We start from the raw sequence: 18,108 nt of genomic DNA, 5'->3' as shown, positions 1-18,108 counted from the left end.
GTACGAGGTACCACTACCACTGCCCCCAAGCCAGACTGCATCCTGGCTTATAATAAGTACATGGGTGGGGTAGATCTTTCAGATCAGGTGCTGAAGCCATACACCGCCACCAGAAAAACAAAAATATGGTACAAAAAGCTGGCCGTGCACATTATACAGATGGCACTGTATAATTCCTATGTGCTATACCAATCTGCAGGTCATGCTGTATCATTTCTTAACTTTCAAGAGGCAGTGATCAAGGCCCTCTTATTTGGTCATCAAGAAGGACCCAGTACCTCTGATGTACCCCGCATTGTCCCAGGTCAACATTTCCCTGGCGAGGTACCCCAAACTGGAGGACGAGGAAGGACTCAAAAAAGATGCAGAGTCTGTTACAAAATGGGGAAAAGGAAGGACACAACTTATCAATGTGACACCTGTCCTGAAAAACCTGGCCTCTGCATGAAAGAATGATTTAGAATCTATCATTCACCTGCATTTCAGTTATAATTTCTTTACCCTGGTTACCACCTCCTTATACCCATCTGTCCTGGTGCATATCACCATTCCTCCCTTCCAAGTCCTGCTGTGTATCCCCACAGATCTTTATATGTGGGGTATTACCGCGTTCAGGAGAAATTGTTGAACAATTTCTGTGCAGCAATTTTTCCTTTTGCCCCTTGTGGATAACAGAAAAATGGGGAAAAAGTGAATTTTTGAGGAAAAAATATTCATTTTTTCAGGTTTCAGCCCAAATTTCTGTACACCTGTGGGGTCCAAATACTCATTTTACACCTTGACAAAATCTGTGAAGGGTGTAGTTTCCAAAATGGGGTCCTTTATGGGGGTTTTCACTGCTATGGTACTTCAGGGGTTCTCCAAATGTATCATGGTCACTGAAAACTTTTTCTGTCCAAATTAGCTTCAAAAAGCCAAACGGCGCTTCTTCCCTTCCACGTCCTGCTGTGTGTCCTCACAGAAGTTTATATCCACATGTGGGGTATTACTGCGTTCAGGAGAAATTGTTGAACAATTTCTGTGGAGCAATTTCTCCTTTTGCCCCTTGTGAATAATAGAAAAATGGGGAAAAAGTGAATTTTTGAGGAAAAAATATTCATTTTTTCAGGTTTCAGCCCAAATTTCTGTACACCTGTGGGGTCCAAATACTCATTTTACACCTTGACAAAATCTGTGAAGGGTGTAGTTTCCAAAATGGGGTCCTTTATGGGGGTTTTCACTGCTATGGTACTTCAGGGGTTCTCCAAATGTATCATGGTCACTGAAAACTTTTTCTGTCCAAATTAGCTTCAAAAAGCCAAACGGCGCTTCTTCCCTTCCACGTCCTGCTGTGTGTCCTCACAGAAGTTTATATCCACATGTGGGGTATTACTGCGTTCAGGAGAAATTGTTGAACAATTTCTGTGGAGCAATTTTTCCTTTTGCCCCTTGTGGATAACAGAAAAATGGGGAAAAAGTGAATTTTTGAGGAAAAAATATTAATTTTTTCAGGTTTCAGCCCAAATTTCTGTATACCTGTGGGGTCCAAATACTCATTTTACACCTTGACAAAATCTGTGAAGGGTGTAGTTTCCAAAATGGGGTCCTTTATGGGGGTTTTCACTGCTATGGTACTTCAGGGGTTCTCCAAATGTATCATGGTCACTGAAAACTTTTTCTGTCCAAATTAGCTTCAAAAAGCCAAACGGCGCTTCTTCCCTTCCACGTCCTGCTGTGTGTCCTCACAGAAGTTTATATCCACATGTGGGGTATTACTGCGTTCAGGAGAAATTGTTGAACAATTTCTGTGGAGCAATTTTTCCTTTTGCCCCTTGTGGATAACAGAAAAATGGGGAAAAAGTGAATTTTTGAGGAAAAAATATTCATTTTTTCAGGTTTCAGCCCAAATTTCTGTACACCTGTGGGGTCCAAATACTCATTTTACACCTTGACAAAATCTGTGAAGGGTGTAGTTTCCAAAATGGGGTCCTTTATGGGGGTTTTCACTGTAATAGTACTTCAGGGGTTCTCCAAATGTATCATGGTCACTGAAAACTTTTTCTGTCCAAATTAGCTTCAAAAAGCCAAACGGCGCTTCTTCCCTTCCACGTCCTGCTGTGTGTCCTCACAGAAGTTTATATCCACATGTGGGGTATGACTGTGTTCAGGAGAAATTGTTGAACAATTTCTGTGGAGCAATTTTTCCTTTTGCCCCTTGTGGATAACAGAAAAATGGGGAAAAAGTGAATTTTTGAGGAAAAAATATTCATTTTTTCAGGTTTCAGCCCAAATTTCTGTACACCTGTGGGGTCCAAATACTCATTTTACACCTTGACAAAATCTGTGAAGGGTGTAGTTTCCAAAATGGGGTCCTTTATGGGGGTTTTCACTGCTATGGTACTTCAGGGGTTCTCCAAATGTATCATGGTCACTGAAAACTTTTTCTGTCCAAATTAGCTTCAAAAAGCCAAACGGCGCTTCTTCCCTTCCACGTCCTGCTGTGTGTCCTCACAGAAGTTTATATCCACATGTGGGGTATGACTGTGTTCAGGAGAAATTGTTGAACAATTTCTGTGGAGCAATTTTTCCTTTTGCCCCTTGTGGATAACAGAAAAATGGGGAAAAAGTGAATTTTTGAGGAAAAAATATTCATTTTTTCAGGTTTCAGCCCAAATTTCTGTACACCTGTGGGGTCCAAATACTCATTTTACACCTTGACAAAATCTGTGAAGGGTGTAGTTTCCAAAATGGGGTCCTTTATGGGGGTTTTCACTGTTCAGCTATCTCTGGAGCTCTTGAAATGTATCATGGTAACAGAAAGGTATTCCAGCTAAATTTACTCTGCAAAAACCCAGTGGTGCTCCTTCCTTTCTATACCCTGCTGTGTGCCGGTACAGCAGTTTGCCAACACATGTGGGGTATTGCTAAACTCGGAATGAATTGCGTATCAAAATTTATGGAGCATTTTAGTATTTTATCCAATGAGAATATGTACATTTTTGGAAAAAATCATTCATTTTGCCAAAAAAATTCTAATTTCAAAATTTTACCTGATTTAGTTTCAACTCCTATGAAACAATTAAAGGATTAAACAATTTCATAAAAGTTGTTTTACATTCTTTAAGGGATAAATTTTCTAAAATGGGGTCATTATAGTGATTTTTCTCTCATATAGGCCTCTCAAAATCACATCAAACTTATCTAGGCCCTCAAAACATAGATTTTGGTGATTTTCACCAAAATCTGAGAATTCACTTGTAGAGTTATAAGCCTCCTATCTTCCTAAAAGAAGTAGAAAATGTTTAAAAAATCATGCTAACATTAAGAAGACTTATGGCAAATGTTAGTTAGCAAGTTATTTGGGGGGTATGGCAATCTGCCTGCAAAGCAGAAATTTTTGAAATTTGAAAATAGCGTTTTTTTCAAAATTTTCACCACTTTTTCATTTTTTTCATAACTAAACGCAAAAGATAACACCCAAATTTTTCAACTAATATAAAGTACAAAGTGTCACAAGAGAACAATTTCAAAATCACTTGGATATGTTATAGCGTTCCAAAGTTATAACCACTTATAGTGACACAGGGCAGATTTGAAAAATAGGGCCGTGTCAGGAAGGTGAAAAGTGGCTTCAGCGGTAAGGGGTTAAACTAACAATCTAGCCCCAAACCTCCCAATTTCCACTTGAATGGTCACTGACCCATCATTACCAAGAATAGCAGAGAGGATACTGGAAACTCATTTTATACTACTCCAAGCTGCCCAGGCAGCTAAGCCACAATCAGCCAAGAATGACACCTAGTGAAGAATTTAAGTTGATGAGGGTAAAAATAAAAAGTAAGCTATAGTCCTGAACTACAAAAAAAGCAGATGACCGAAGACCACTCAGACTTTGATCTTCTTCCAAATGAGAATGGTGCTTGTTGTGACGATGTCCTAAGGCCACCGACTCGGCAATGGCAAAACAGTAACGGTTGTCCAGCACGCTAATACTCACACTGCAAGTAGTTTACCAGTCTTCTTTATTGATTATGGAGTCTTCACTCAGCTTTATAGTAATAAACCCCCCAAAAAAACAGTTTTGAGGTGTAGCCCCTTAATCATGATATAATTCAATATAGAAGACTCGCATACTACATCCATACATACATGGGAGGTTCTAGTGTACCAGACAACAGTTACTATTTTGCAATAGTCCTGAACTGAATCTTTTCTTAGTTTTACCAACAATATTACCCATAGTGCAAGTCAGCCATAATGTTTCAACAATTGTATAGAGAGTATTCTCTATTTAGAAGTCTGGTGTATATGCTGCATGTTTAGGGAAACACTGGCATCTGTTTCTGCCATCAGAAAGTTTTTCCTTGATTAATTGCATTTATTAATATTCATGGAGGAATACACACTGCTTCCACTATTGCAGTAAAGTAAATTATATTGTAATACATGTATTTAAATAAAAATGTAATTTTAGGAGCTGAAGTAATAATGGAAAGAGCAGCAAAGTCCCTTAGCAGCACAAAAAGCAATAAGAATGAAGCAGAAAATCTTACTTTTACCTCTTAAGGGGTATACCAACAAACAACAAATTCTGAAATATACTCATGATGGCAAAATAAAATTTTCTCTAATTCAATGTTTTTAATAAAAACTTTCTCTATTGTACTCCTTGGATACGACCATAAACCAATTCCTGACTATAGTTGGGCAGCTCTTCTGAGCAAAGATGGTAATAAAAAAGTCAAAAATTTATTGAAGTCAATTTAAAAATAGAACATGACAATAGGGTAGTAAAATGTGGGTGCTGGGCAGCGGGCGCACAATGGCTTACAATACAGTAGGAATATTAAATTGCTTAGTGCATGGACAGAAGGTACAAATACATCAAAGGCAATTCATATAACCAACACAACGGTACATATATAGAGAGTGCGCAAAAAAGAAGGATAATAAGTTATACCTGGTAGGTCTGGAATACAGGGGCGCAAGGGAGAGGACTTTGTCAAGGGGTGGTGCTGGGAGGAAGCTGGGAGGTTAAATGCTGGTGGCCGGCCAATGAGAGGATGGATCAACTAATGAATACACACCTACATGGGGAAGACGTCTGGAGTGGAGTATTGGCGGTCATTTGTTGCAATTTTTGTGTCCTTTTGTATTGCATTGCGCAAGGTTACGTACATGTGCATGGTCCATTGGCACTTATAGGTTTTGGGCAGTTCTTCTGGTCTGGTCAGATTCCTCTCACAGGAACACTGTACTACAGGCAGGGGGGACTGGGAATTTAAAGTGGTCCTGGAAACAAATGTAAACATGACCCCATTCTGTGGGCGGCGTCAAAACAAGTTGGCGTGGCCATGTGATGGGGGTGGAGTTCCTTAACTTCACACAAGCTGTTTATAGATGGTATAAATCAACATGTACACCCCAGCGAAAGACACACATTGCCTCCCTTATACAGGAATATAAAAGAGCACAACTTAATACTGACTTATATATACGGTCCTTCGGCACCAGCGATAAAATTAAAATATTACCGTAATTCCAAAAATGTTTTAAAAAATAGATGAAGACAGCCACATGGCTTGGTTCAGTTTGGGGGACTCTATTCACTTGAAGACAGGATCACCCCTTGTCCTCAGGCCAAAGAACTTCTACCTTCTTCAATAGCAAGAGTTTTTTGTTACCTTTTTCCCTAACTGTTTGTAAGTATCGTATGTGTACTGTTTTTATCTTTTTCATTTTATCTGACAACTTTATTCTTTGAGTACACTATTTTTTTCGTATATTAAAGTGTTACTTTAGTAAGTCTCTGCTTGTAGCCTTAAAAAATCTGAGTCTCCAAGGGGGAATTATGTTACCGGAGGTCATTTTTAGCATAGTCTACAGTCATGGCCATAAGTTTTGAGAATAACACAAATATTATATTTTCTGTTGCCCTCTGGTTTTTATGTGTGTTTGTTAGATGTTTTTATCACATACAGAAATACAAGTGCAATCATATTATGAGTAACAAAAGCTTTCATTGATTGTTAGAATGAGTTAATGCAGCAAGTCAATATTTGCAGTGTTGCCCCTTCTTCTTCAGGACCTCTGCAATTCTCCCTGGCAGCTCTCACTCACCTTCTGGACCAAAACCTGACTGATAGCCATCCATTCTTGCATCAATGCTTGCATTTTGTCACAATCTGTTAGTTTTTGTTTGTCCATCCGTCTCTTGATGATTGACCACAAGTTCTCAATGGGATTGAGAAACACTTCTAAGAGATGGTCCTGGCGCCTGCTGGTCCTTCTTGGGCGCCCTGGAGCCTTTTTGGTAACAATGGAACCTTTCTCCTTGAATTCCTTGATGATGCGATAGATTGTTGACTGAGGTGCAATCTTTTTAGCTGTGATACTCTTCCCATTAGGCCAGTTTTGTGCAGTGCAATGATGACTGCATGTGTTTCTTTAGAGATAACCATGGTTAAGAGAGGATAAACAGTGATGCCAAGCACACCAGTGGTATGTATAATCCTTACTTAATCAAGACAGATTGATCTCCAGCACTGTCCTCATCAACACCCACACCTGTGTTAATGGAGGAATCACTGAAACGATGTTAGCTGTTCCTTTTAAGGCAGGCCTGCAATGAAGTTGAAATGTTTTTTGGGGGGAAAAGTTCATTTTCTAGGCAAATATTGACTTTGCAATTAATTGCTTGTTAAGCTGATCAGTCTTTGTGACATTCTGGAGTATATGCAAATTGCCTTTTTTTAAAACCTGATGCAGTAGACTTTGTAAAAATTAACATTTGTAACATTCTCAAAACTTATGGCCATGACTGTATGTAGTAAGCAATTACATGTGTTGTGTGAATTCATCAGTGTGCATTGTCTGTGTGGTTGAGGTGCCTACCGCCTTCTTTGTGTAAGTAACTTGTGGGTGGCAGTGGATTGACTGGGTGCCGAGATTGCGTGTAGTAAATTTAGCATTAGGACGCCATTTTGTGGAAGTGGGAGGAGCTTAAGGGCTAAATTCTGGGACTCCATAGAGTAGGTGCACCCCATGTGTGAACTCCTTTGAGTGGGGTTCGTGACACATAGCATTAGTGTTTGTGTGGTTACTTGTGACATAGCAGTGTTGTGTGTGTGGTTATATGTGACATAATAGTGGTGTGTGTGGTTAGATTTGACATAGCAATGGTGTTTGTGGTTATATGTGGCATAGCAGTGGTGTGTTGTTAGATGTAACATAGCTGTGGTGTGTGTGTGTGTGGTTAGATGAGGCATAGCAGTGGTGTGTGTGTAGTCACATGTGACATAGCAGTGGTGTGTGTGTTTAATGTGACATAGCAGCAGAGGTCGCATTAACGCCTCACCACGCGTCATAGACGCGTGATGAGGCGCCATTACCCCCCAAAATAATTGCCATGCGTAAAAGAACGCATGGCAATTATCCCCTGTAGCGCGCAGGCTGAGCGGTTCAGCGCGCGCTGCAAATGAGGGAAATGTCTATAGAGCGATCGCAGCGCGCGCTGGACCGCTCAGCAGGACACGTGACTCAGTGTCAGGGGCGGGCAGGAGAGACCCGCAGCGAGAGCGCAGGCCCCGGGCGAGGCATGTGGGCAGCGGGGCTGCCGCTCCCCGTCCTGCTCCAAATGCTGCCTGCGTTTATGTGATCGACGGGACCGGGTGAGTGTGTGCAGTGTCCTGTTTGAGTGTGCAGTGTCCTGTTTGAGTGTGCAGTGTCCTGTTTGAGTGTGCAGTGTCCTGTTTGAGTATGCAGTGTGAGTGTGCAGTGTCCTGTGTGAGTGTGCAGTGTCCTGTGTGAGTGTGCAGTGTCCTGTGTGAGTGTGCAGTGTCCTGTGTGAGTGTGCAGTGTGCTGTGTGAGTGTGCAGTGTCTTGTGAGCGTAGTGTGTGTGTGTGTGTGTGTGTGCGCAGTGTTCTGTGACGTAGTGTGTGTGTGTGTGTGTGTGTGTGTGTGTGTGTGTGTGCAGTGTCCTGTGAGCGTAGTGTGTGTGTGTAGTGTCCTGTGAGCGTAGTGTGTGTGTGTGTGCAGTGTCCTGTGAGCGTAGTGTGTGTGTGTGTGTGTGCAGTGTCCTGTGAGCGTAGTGTGTGTGTGTGTGTGTGTGTGTGTGTGTGCAGTGTCCTGTGAGCGTAGTGTGTGTGTGTGTGTGTGTGCAGTGTCCTGTGAGCGTAGTGTGTGTGTGTGTGTGTGCAGTGTCCTGTGAGCGTAGTGTGTGTGTGTGTGTGTGTGTGTGTGTGTGTGCAGTGTCCTGTGAGCGTAGTGTGTGTGTGTGTGTGTGCAGTGTCCTGTGAGCGTAGTGTGTGTGTGTGTGTGTGTGTGTGTAGTGTCCTGTGAGCGTAGTGTGTGTGTGTGTGTGTGTGTGTGTGCAGTGTCCTGTGAGCGTAGTGTGTGTGCAGTGTCCTGTGAGCGTAGTGTGTGTGTGTGTGCAGTGTCCTGTGAGCGTAGTGTGTGTGTGTGTGCAGTGTCCTGTGAGCGTAGTGTGTGTGTGCGTGCGTGTGTGTGCAGTGTCCTGTGAGCGTAGTGTGTGTGTGTAGTGTCCTGTGAGCGTAGTGTGTGTGTGTGTGTGTGTGTGTGTGTGCAGTGTCCTGTGAGCGTAGTGTGTGTGTGTGTGTGTGTGTGTGTGTGTGTGTGTGTGTGTGCAGTGTCCTGTGAGCGTAGTGTGTGTGTGTGTGTGTGTGTGTGTGTGTGTGCAGTGTCCTGTGAGCGTAGTGTGTGTGTGTGCGCGTGTGTGTGTGCAGTGTCCTGTGAGCGTAGTGTGCGTGTGTGTGTGTGTGCAGTGTCCTGTAAGCGTAGTGTGTGTGTGTGTGTGTGTGTGTGCAGTGTCCTGTGAGCGTAGTGTGTGTGTGTGTGCAGTGTCCTGTAAGCGTAGTGTGTGTGTGTGTGTGTGTGTGTGTGTGTGTGTGCAGTGTCCTGTGAGCGTAGTGTGTGTGTGTGCGTGTGTGTGTGTGCAGTGTCCTGTGAGCGTAGTGTGTGTGTGTGTGTGTGTGTGCAGTGTCCTGTGAGCGTAGTGTGTGTGTGTGCGTGTGTGCGTGTGCAGTGTCCTGTGAGCGTAGTGTGTGTGTGTGTGTGTGCAGTGTCCTGTGAGCGTAGTGTGTGTGTGTGTGTGTGTGTGCGTGTGTGTGTGTGCAGTGTCCTGTGAGCGTAGTGTGTGTGTGTGCGTGTGTGTGTGTGCAGTGTCCTGTGAGCGTAGTGTGTGTGCGTGCTATGTGTATTACAGAAATTTTCATACTCCTCCTCGGGTAAAAATACTCCTCAAAAATGGTGAGAGGAGTATTTTTACCCTTCTGGAAAAATGTTAGTGCGACCTCTGCATAGCAGTGATGTGTGTGTGTTTAGATGTAACATAGCAGTGATGTGTGTGTTTAGATGTGACATAGCAGTGATGTGTGTGTGTTTAGATGTAACATAGCAGTGATGTGTGTGTTTAGATGTGACATAGCAGTGATGTGTGTGTGTTTAGATGTAACATAGCAGTGATGTGTGTGTTTAGATGTGACATAGCAGTGGTGTGTGTGTGTGTTTAGCTTAGTAATATACTGTATCCCATATACAGCCCCCAGCTTAGTAATATATTGTATCCCATATACAGCCCCCCAGCTTAGTAATATACTGTATCCCATATACAGCCCTCCCAGCTTAGTGATATACTGTACCCCATATACAGCCCCCCGGCTTAGTAATATACTGTATCCTATATACAGCCCCCCAGCTTAGTAATATACTGTATCCCATATACAGCCCCCCAGCTTAGTAATATACTGTATCCCATATACAGCCCCCCAGCTTAGTAATATACTGTATCCCATATACAGCCTCCCAGCTTAGTAATATACTGTATCCCATATACAGTCCCCTCCCAGCTTAGTAATATACTGTATCCCATATACAGCCTCCCAGCTTAGTAATATACTGTATCCCATATACAGCTCCCAGCTTAGTGATATACCGTATCCCATATACAGCCCCCTCCCAGCTTAGTGATATACTGTACCCCATATACAGCCCCCCGGCTTAGTAATATACTGTATCCCATATACAGCCCCAGCTTAGTAATATACTGTATCCATATACAGCCCCCCAGCTTAGTAATATACTGTATCCCATATACAGCCCCCCAGCCTAGTAATATACTGTATCCCATATACAGCCCCCCCAGCTTAGTAATATACCGTACCCCATATACAGCCCCCCAGCCTAGTAATATACTGTACCCCATATAGAGCCCCCCAGCTTAGTAATATACTGCATCCCATATACATCCCCCAGCTTAGTAATATACTGCATCCCATATACAGCCCCCCCAGCTTAGTAATATACCGTACCCCATATACAGCCCCCCAGCCTAGTAATATACTGTACCCCATATAAAGCCCCCCAGCTTAGTAATATACTGTATCTCATATACAGCCCCCCAGCTTAGTAATATACTGAATACGATATACAGCCCCACAGCTTAGTAATATACTGTATCCCATATACAGCCCCAGCTTAGTAATATACTGTATCCCATATACAGCCCCCCAGCTTAGTAATATACTGCATCCCATATACAGACCCCCCAGCTTAGTAATATACCGTACCCCATATACAGCCCCCCAGCCTAGTAATATACTGTACCCCATATAAAGCCCCCCAGCTTAGTAATATACTGTATCTCATATACAGCCCCCCAGCTTAGTAATATACTGAATACGATATACAGCCCCACAGCTTAGTAATATACTGTATCCCATATACAGCCCCAGCTTAGTAATATACTGTATCCCATATACAGCCCCCCAGCTTAGTAATATACTGTATCTCATATACAGCCCCCCAGCTTAGTAATATACTGTATCTCATATACAGCCCCCCAGCCTAGTAATATACTGTATCCCATATACAGCCCTCCAGCTTAGTAATATACTGTACCCCATATACAGCCCCAGCTTAGTAATATACTGAATCCGATATACAGCCCCCAGCTTAGTAATATACTGTACCCCATATACAGCCCCAGCTTAGTAATATACTATATCCTATATACTGCCCCCCAGCTTAGTAATATACTGTACCCCATATAGAGCCCCCCCAGCTTAGTGATATATGTATCCCATATACAGCCCCCCAGCCTAGTAATATACTGTATCCTATATACTGCCCCCCAGCTTAGTAATATACTGTGTCCCATATACAGCCCCAGCTTAGTAATATACTGAATCCCATATACAGCCCCATCTTAGTAATATACTGTACCCTATATACTGCCCCCCAGCTTAGTAATATACTGTGTCCCATATACAGCCCCAGCTTAGTAATATACTGTTTACACCCCAGCTGAAATCTGGCCCCATTTAAATATATACCCCCCCAGAAAAAGAAGAATCTGGCCTCATATAATATATACAGCCCCCCAGTATAAAATTATTCTGGCCCCATATAATATATACAGCACCCCCTGCCCCTGTATAAATGACTCTGGTCCCGTATAATATATACTGCATCCCCCCCCCCCAGTATAAAACAATTCTGGCCCCATAAAATATATACAGTACCCCCCCACACACAGTATAAAACAATTATGGCCCCATATAATATATACAGCACCCCCCCCCCCTCCACAGTATAAAACAATTATGGCCCCATATAATGTATACCCCCCCCCCACAGTATACAACAATTATGGCACCATATAATATAAACAGCACCCCCCACCACAGTATACAACAATTATGGCCCCATATGATATAAACAGCAGCCCCCCACAGTAAAAAACAATTATGGCTCCTCTCCCCCAGTATACAATAATTATGGCCCCCAGATAATATATATAGCATTCCTCCCCCCAGTATAAAACAATTTTGGCCCCATATAATATATACAGCACCCCCCCCCCCTCTCCACAGTATAAAACAATTATGTCCCCATATAATCCAGCGTGCTGCATCCAGGATGGTAAAAAACTTCTTGACTTTATTATTGACCCGTAGTCCGAATCACAGAAAAAATATTGATAAAAAATACAACTACCGTCGTAATCACAGCACAGCACACAACAAATTTTTTTCAACCATGATAATACACAGGAACATCAAATCATTTCTTACATCAATTGCAATAGTGAAAATGTTATATATATATATCATTGAATGTATCCAATGCAATAAAAAATACATAGGGGCCACAAAAAGAAAATTCAAAACCAGATTTTTAGAACATCTGGGAGATATAGGAAAAAAGACAGGTCCTCTGGAGACGGGACACTGGTGGGGGGAGGTGGAAAGATTTTGTGCTACCCAGTCCCTAAAAAAGGGAGCCCCTTATACCAGGGCAGACCCTAAGGCACAGAAGATCACGTCACTCATGAGTCCTCAGGCTAAAAAAACTACCCATGTCCGGGAGGAACCCCAGGGGAGGAGGAGGGGGAAGGCTACCACCAGTTGGACCTGCCTTGAGCCAGGTCATATAGCAGCCCTTTGCCCCAATTCCTCAGAGTCCATGGACTGCAGTTCTGCCAGAAGGGTTTCTCTCTATGCTGCCCCAGTCTACACAGCTACTAGTTAAATTGCAAAGTAAGTGGTTAAAGGTTATGTTTATCATGTTATGATCACTAGGGGATTAAGAGTTCAGAACTTTCTTTTGTGGACATACACCTTTAAATAAATATATAAGAAATGAGTGAAGGATGTTCTGTTTTCTGTACATCCTATACCAGAGAAATATTATCCATTGTGTTTTTTCTTGCCTTCTTTATACAGTATGACATGTTTTCCACGACATAGTATAGATTAGGGACTTAATAATTACAGTAAAGCTAAATTTTTTTGTCACATTTTAAATTCCCTTCTAAACAATATTTGAGGCATTTACATGGCAGGAAAGTTCTGAGAAACCCACTGGAAAAGCAGGATCTGATGCATTCTTAGTAAGTAGACCCTTAAGGCCGTGTTTACACAATGACCCTTATATTCCGAGGGCAGGTCAGTCAAAATCCACTTTTGCAAGCTCAACAGCTATTTTTATACCTTCGATTTGATCCAGATTTCCTGCCCGAATATCCGGGTCAAATATCCTCACATGAAGCATATCCACAGGGTATCTGACAAGTGTTTGATTAGGACAGAACAGAGGTCCATACTTCTATTTCATAAATATTTTGCAGAGCAAAATGGCAGAAAAGCATTTAATCTGCCATTTGTTAGTGTAGAAATTCTTCAGCACAACTGCAACACAATGGGAGGAAATCATAAATACTGGCGTCTTAAACACTAGCCTTAAAATTCCCCTGTTGGCGCAAACCAGCAGTTTAAACCCAATACCAGGTCTGAAAAGCTGTTTTATTTTGCTATAGTCTCCACCAGTTTTGCAGCAGAAACTACAGTAAATCCAGTGGGTGAGACGTTTGTGACCCTGCTGGCTATCATGCCTCACAGCACACCCAAAGGTAGCTCTCAGTTTGTCTCCATCCCCCTGATAGTGGGAGGAGTAATCATTACCAGCAGCCAGTGATTCCTGGTTAACATAATTGTACTTATATGAACAGTTACATCACTTGGGAAACGCCTAGAGCAGTGATGGCGAACCTTTTAGAGACAGAGTGCCCAAACTTCAACAAAGACCCGCTTATTTATCGCAAAGTGCCAACACAGAAATTTAATTTGTGATTTATACTCCCTTCTCTGTCACAGTTTTCATTGATACCAGCACCCTGAACACCCAATAAAGCAGAAAATAGTCCCAGGTAGAGCTGTCACTTTAAAATAGCTCTGTGCACAGCAAGTCCTGGGCTGTCTGGGACTGCAGGAAGATACCTGGAGTCCTCTCTGGTGATGGCCTGAGTGCCCACAGAAAGGGCTCCGAGTGCCACCTCTGGCACCAGTGCCATAGGTTAGCCATCACTGGCCTAGAGCATACACTCAGCAAAAGCGAGGAAAGATGCTATACAGTTGCATCCAGGGTTTAAGTAGACCACTGGGCGACAGAGCTTTAGTGGTCCCTTTTTCAGAAAACTCCTGTTCCAGTGCCACACTGCATCCCCCAAGTAGCCACACTGCCCCCTCACCTTTCCTGCTCCCCCAAAGCAGTGCCGGCAGCCTCTGTTTCTTCTGCATGAACCTGCTGTACGCGCTGTAGGAGACCAGCACATGGGATGTGATAACATGTGCTTTAGAGCCATCATGTACAGTGGGGAGGGCCACTTTGGGGGAGCAGGAAAGTTTTCGATTCTACCTCCCGATGAGTGCAGCATGGGGGAGAAAACAAGAGGAGTCGGAAGGTAATCATTTGTACCAGCGTCTTAAAGTGATCTAGGAACCAAAATATTTTTATCGACACCTGAGGGGGCCTCTCTAGCACCTTTGGGCCCCTCCATACTGGCGCCGGGCCTGGTTGCATCCATCCCCCATAGGCCATTATGGCCTCCAAGTACATATACTGGCTATATACTGCTGTGATTGTTTTTCGTCCAGTGTTTCATGCTGGATTCACCATATAGTGGACAGACAGATGCATGCAAAAAGTAAGCCTTTGTCTGCCAGTATTAGTCTGAGGACACATATAGAGATATCTCGTAGATTCCCTGAAGTACATGCTAAACATGTTCCAAAATTGAGACGTGAACCCAACAATAGCCATTTATCCATATTGTGGCACTATTCTAGCTGTTAAGGAAAAAAAGGAAAGAACAGGACACGTGTATGAACAGTCTTTTCCCTGGTCTATAGTGAACGGGCATGACATCATGCGCTTTGGTTGTGGAAAATTTTTAACATTTTCAAATCTTTCACGAAGAAACTTTTGATACAGTACTCAGCATAACTTTTAGGTTATTGATATTAAATGAGAAGTGCTTGTGAAAAGAAGGTAATATGATAAAAACTTTATGATGCACTATATAAAAAAATTAAATATAGCAATAGAATAAAATGAAAAAAAAAAAACGTACGAAGGTCTAGAGACCCAGCAGGACAGCTCTGACCACTTGCCAATGCCCCAATCTGAAAAAGAGGTCATATTACAGCAGGTATAGGTGATGAAGAGCTTCAGTATAATCATTTATCTGTGCTTGTGGTGGAAAAGGTTTGCATATATGATCACCACTGCTCATGTTGAAGAATTAGAGTTACCATCAAGTAAACTGGGTAGGTTCATCAGACATAACACCAAGAGAATATAGGCAGCATGAATATACCCAGGGAAGAAAAAAGCAAATACCATATATACTAGAGTATACTCCGACCCAAAGTACCTCATTTTAACATAAAAAACTGGGAAAAACCTTATCTTGGCTCCTACCTATAAGCCAAGGGTAGGAAATGCATTGGTCACAGCCTCCAGGCAGTATATAGCCAGCTAGCTCTCTTCCCCCCCAAGTATATAGCCAGACTGTCAGCTTATGTCCTCTAGTATATAGCCAGCTAGCATCTTTCCCCAGTATATTGGCAATCTAAGGCTACATTCACAGGAATGTATGGGGGCGGGGGCGTATATACGGCGTATAGACCTAGTAGTCTTTGTGGAAAAACAGTTTTATAGTTCAGTTGGGAAATTCGCAATGTACTGCTGTACAAATGAGTGGTGCAGTACGTATATTGCCAGCAGCTACTGCCTCCAAGTATTGACAGCAGCACATGTCCCTAGTACATACCCAGCAACCCCCTACCCCCAGTGTATAGCCAGCAGCACCGGCCCCTAGTAAAGTACAAGCCAAACTTAGAATTTTAGAGTCTTTCCTATTTCTTTCATGCTTGCAGATCACGGAATGCAATAGATGCCACAAAAAGAACCTTATGGCAGTCATTGGGGAACCAGGTGTAATGGCTTTGAATGTTTAATCTTCAATATGTTTTGTTTTTTTTGGGGGGGGGGGGTGTAGGTGTGCATTAAAAAAACTCAATGGATGGGGTGAAAAAAACCCAACCGGAGGGGGGGGGGGTGAGAAAAAAAAATTAGAACTGATGTGGGCAAAAACAGAAGCAAAGTGAACATGTGTGAATCTGCCCTTTCAGAGATGTGAACTGAGCTTTATATCAAAGAGATACATAAAAACTCTCAGGTCAAAAAGAAATTAACCATAACCTGCTGGCTTAAAATTTTTATTATTATCCCTTATCCACAGGAGCCAGCAGTCAGAAGGCCAGTGATCACGAGGACCTGGCATTCTCCTAGACAGTAAAGAGGAGAGCTGGAGATATCCGAGCGATGTGCTTGCCACTTTCCAACACACGCTCAGCCTGCTGCTCCTTCCCTGAGGGAGAATGTACCCCCATTCTTGTGACTGATGGGGTCCCAAAGGTTGGAATTCCACCAGATTGTTATGCACAGCATAAGGGAAAACTATAAAACCTGGTACGAGCCTTTCAATGAATGCAGACAAGAGGAACTCACTCCAAGTAACCTCCCCTACCTCTTCACATAACTGATGCTCATTACACAAGGTATCGCCTGATTTCTTCACTCTTCTGCTCATTACACAAAACTGTTTTGAGACTTTCTAAAATTGGTGATCATTTTGCGATTGTTTTCTACATAATTTTTACGTAACTCATTGCAGTAATTTGTATAACGATGCACAATTCCTAAACATAAGTATTAATTTATCAATTTGTGTTTTTAGGTGTTCTCTAGTAGACCCTGCTTTTACCAGACTTTTTTCTAGGTTTTTTTTTTATATTTGATGCAAAGCATACACGCTTAGCACTCAAAGTATTAAATTCCCCAGGATGTACTGGAGAAAGGAAGGAGAAGGGACATGTAATGGATTGTGGACCTAGAGGGCTAAAGAAAGTAATCAAGTGACAGTGGATTACCAGGCCAGTCTCTACTCATCACTACCTTCCTCGAAAATGGTTTTCACTGGCAAATTGCAATTGAGTTTTTTTTTTAATTTATTTATCGGTCTCTAACACTTGAATAAAATACATCTGCTGTAAGGGAAAGAAAGGTTTTCTCAACAACTTCTATTTTGTTTGTTCATTAATTCTTCATCTCTACCTGACACGCAGGGACTCAGCTCCCCTCTGATAGAGACGGATATATGTGTGTGCATCATATAACTAGTAAAACGTTTATCATAGGATATATAATATATAGAACTGAATGTATGTATGTATGTATATCCGATAAAGGAATCTGCACCGCTGCGTTTACAATTACCAAATTTTGCACAGTTGTTGTCTGTGACTCTGTGAGCTTGGATGTAAAGCACGAGAAAGAGTCCGGAGTTTTGGATGAAAGGCGCTGCATACGTGTCAAGTAAGTTAAAAAGGATGGCTTTTATTTTATTACCAATATTTATATTATTTACCAATGCCTACTTGATTTCACTACAAGGTGAGCCTAATACTTACTTTTATGTAAACCCGTTTTTATAAAGTATACTGGATCTGGAGCGCTTGTCCCTCTTTTCGTCTCCCATCCATCTCCCGAGCCGGAGAGAAGATCTCTTTGTTAAGTTCCCAGCTCCGTTGAATCTGTTCTGAGCTACGCTTTCCAAAATTCAGTTATTAACAACCATATACAGATGAACGATAGAGATGGGGGGAGATTTATCAGAAATTTTATTTTTTAAAAATGCCAGTAAAAAGGGACCTTTGTGCACTGAAATATTTTAATTAAAAAAACATAAATAAATGTAAAAATGTTGTTTAACCTCTTAACGCTCAGCGTCCGATATATCGGACGCTGAGCGCAGTGACTTAGCGCTCAGCGTCCGATATATCGGACGCTGAGCTGATGCCGGTTCAGCTCAAGATCTGAGCCGAACCGGCATCGGGAAAGACGGGGTGCCGGCTGTAACTAATAGCCGGCACCCCAGTGTAACACCCGCGATCGGAGTTGTCTCCGATCGCGGGTGCTTAACCCGTTAAATGCCGCGGTCAGCGCGACCGCGGCATCTAACATGTATCTGGGGGATCTTTCCCCCACGATCGGCCCCCCCGAACCGTTTTCGGGGTGCGCCGATCATTGCTATAGTAACTCTGGGGTCCGATCTGGTCCCCAGAGTTACTAGCAAGAATTGCCAGTAAGATGGCGTCTGTGACGTCATCTTACTGGCACAGTGCCAGCCTATGCAAGTGTATAGGCTGACACTGATAATACTCTGCAATACATGAGTATTGCAGAATATTATCATGAAGAAGCAA

Source organism: Engystomops pustulosus, chromosome 1, assembly GCF_040894005.1.
Source record: "Engystomops pustulosus chromosome 1, aEngPut4.maternal, whole genome shotgun sequence".
NCBI classification, from domain to species: Eukaryota; Metazoa; Chordata; class Amphibia; order Anura; family Leptodactylidae; genus Engystomops; species Engystomops pustulosus.
This window is presented reverse-complemented; position numbering follows the sequence as displayed.